Source organism: Acinonyx jubatus, chromosome C1, assembly GCF_027475565.1.
Source record: "Acinonyx jubatus isolate Ajub_Pintada_27869175 chromosome C1, VMU_Ajub_asm_v1.0, whole genome shotgun sequence".
NCBI classification, from domain to species: domain Eukaryota; kingdom Metazoa; phylum Chordata; class Mammalia; order Carnivora; family Felidae; genus Acinonyx; species Acinonyx jubatus.
In genome coordinates, this window is record NC_069381.1 from 36,273,753 (window position 1) to 36,277,039 (window position 3,287).

Genomic DNA, 3,287 nt, shown 5'->3' on the forward strand with positions numbered 1-3,287 from the left:
ATCAATGGAATGGAATAAAGATCCCAGAAACATACCACACAAATATCCACAATTGATTTGTGGCAAAGGGGCAAAAGCAACTCAGTGGAGGAAAGATAGACTTTTCTTTTTTTTTTTTTTTTAATTTTTAAATGTTTATTATTTTTGAGAGACAGACAGAGAGCAAGCAGGGAAGGGGCAGAGAAAGAGGGAAACATAGAATCGGAAGCAGGCTCCATCCAGGCTCTGAGCTGCCAGCACAGAGCCCGATGTGCCCCAGACTTTCCTTTCTTTAAAAAAAAAAGGGGGCGCCTGGGTGGCTCAGTCGGTTAAGCAGCCGACTTCGGCTCAGGTCATGATTTCGCGGCCCGTAAGTTCGAGCCCTGCATCGGGCTCTGTGCTGACAGCTCAGAGCATGGAGCCTGTTTCAGATTCTGTGTCTTCCTCTCTCTGACCCTCCCCCGTTCATGCTCTGTCTCTCTCTGTCTCAAAAATAAATAAACGTTAAAAAAAATTAATTAAAGAAATGTTTTTTAATGCTTATGTATTTTTGAGAGAGATAGAGCGCGAGCAGGGGAGGGCAGAGAGAGAGGGAGACACAGAATCCGAAGCAGGTTCCGGGCTCTGAGCCGTGTGCACAGAGCCCAACATGGGGCCTGAACACACGAATCACGAGACATGACCAGAGCTGAAGTCAGATGCTCAACCGACTGAGCCACCCAGGCACCCCAAGACAGACTTTTCAACAAATGGTTATTGAAGTAAATTTCTAGGCCCAAGTTGGAGCCAATCCTGCCCAGGGTGCCAGATCAGCAAACAGAAACTTAGATAACTTTCATGTCCCTGTAAATGCTCTGCTTGACCAGAAACACAGTACATCCACTCAGCCAATCTCTAAACACCAAGCCAACTCTGGGCTCTATACTTATTTCCTTGTTCCTTCCCACCCCAAATAAGTTTCACTACGTTACCTCAGCCAATCAGATATTTTCTATTTTTCTCTTCCTTGTTCTTTATTCTTTATCCTATAAATGCTTCCTGCCTTCTGTCCCATTTCACAGTTCTCCAAATGGAGACTGTCCACTTCATGAAGTATTAAATTAAGTTTGTTTGTATCACCTAAATTGTCTTCTTTAATGATTTTTTTTTTTAACATGGTACTGGAGCAATTGAACATCCATAGGCAAAACAGTGGATTTGTACCTAAATGTTATGTTATAAAAAAGAAATTCAAAGTGGATTACATATTTGAATGTAAAATATAAAACCATAAAACCTTTAGGAAAAACATAGGAGAAAAATCTATGGTTAGATCTAGGGTTAGACAAAATGTTCTCAGACTTAACACCAAAATCATGATCCATAAAAGGAAAAATTGATAAATTATACTGTGTCAAAGTTAAAAATGCTTGTTCTGTGATAGATTCTGTTAAGAGGATTAAAAAAAAAAGCTACAGAATGGGAGAAAATACTTGCAAACCACATATCTGACAAAGGACTAGAACATATAAAACATGCTCAAAACACAACATTAAAAAACAAAGAATCCAATTAGAAAATGGGCAAAAGATATATTTCACTGAAGAGGATATACGGATGTCAAATAAGCCCATGTAAAGATGTTCAATGTTATGAGCAATTAGGGAAATGCAAATTAAAATCACAAGATATTACTTCACACCTATCAGAATCGCTAAAGTAAAAAATAATAACAGGGTGCCTGGATGGCTCAGTTGCTTAAGCCACCCACTCTTGATTTCTGTTCAGGTCATGATCTCATGGTTAGTGGGTTTAAGCCCCTCATTGGGGCTCTGTTGACAGCGTGGAACCCTCTTGGGATCTTGAGATTCCCTTTCTCTCTCAAAATAAATAAATCAATTTAAAACAAATCAGTAAAGGGGTGCCTGGGTGACCGAATCGGTTGAGCTTCCAACTCTTCCGCTGGAGTAATGATCTCTTAGTTCATGGGTTTGAACCCCAGATCTGGCTCTGTGCTAATGGTGCAGAGCCTGCTTGGGATTCTCTCTCTCTCTCCCTCTCTCTGCCCCTCTCCCGTGTGCGTGCGTTCCCTCTCAAAATAAATAAATAAACTTTAAAAAAATCAGTAAGTAAAACATTATTGCCCTCCACCGCCCAAATAGTAAAATTATCATCAGAGGCAGATTTACCATCAAGCTAAAGGTAAGCTTAGACCCTTAGACTCCTGTCTGCATAGCCTCTGGGAGTGCTGGAAGTTACTAGAGATTTGTAACCAGTGTTCTAACTAAGAAGAAACCAGACTGCAACAGGAAGCATTTCTAATTGCCTAAAGAGGTTTCAGAAGAAAGGGACCCACATTTCCAAGATTCCATAATTGAGTATTTTTTCCTTTATTCTCAGTAAATATTAATATGTGTTCCTAATTTTAACGTGTGCCTAATTTTAGAGGGTCTCAACAAGTACTTACAAAAGCTTTAGGCCTCACAAAACCTGGCTCTGACCCTCCTTAGCATGGTGGCTAAGAACAATGACTCTGGAGCCACACACTACGTATGTGGCTTTAGACAAGTTACTGGTTTCTCCGCACCTGTTTTCTTCACCTATAAAATGGGGGCAATAATAAACCTATCTCATAGTAATAAGCACTAAATGAATTATATGTAAGAAGCTTGGAAGTGCTTGTAGTAAATGTTATGTATACCCTTATTATAATTAGTGAGTACCTAGGTTGTGCCTGGCACTGTTTTTATTTACTTTTAAAGATGTTATTTTATTTATTTTTAAAGTAGGCTCCACACCCACCCACACTCCGGGGATCGAACTGAACCCGGAGATCGAGTCTCACACTCCACCAAAAGAGACAGCCAGGCGCCCTCTGTGTTGAGTACTTTCAACACTAATTTACTTAATTCTCAGAATAAGATACAGAACATAGTATCTTCTCAGGGGAAGATACTAATAGAATGCACATTTTAGATGTGCAGAAACTGAAGTTTTGAGAGATTGAATCATTAAGTCTCTGGGATCAGGCCTGATTCCAAGAATCACACTTCCACCAACTTGATTTTGCCTAGCAAAGAAACCGCTTCCTTCAAGAAACCCCGGACCAAACAAATTACTTCCCCTGAAGGCTCTATCACTGCGGAATAGACCTGGTGATAGGTAGTCCCGGCCGAGTGACTATCCCCATCCAGAGAGTGGGCGAGATCTGATTCCGACCCTGGACCACAACTCCAAGTCGAGCACAGGGGAAGTGCAGACACGTGCCATCTTTCATAACACCCAGCCTTCTGCCGACTGGGGGCAACTCCTCCGCAGTCCAGTCTGAT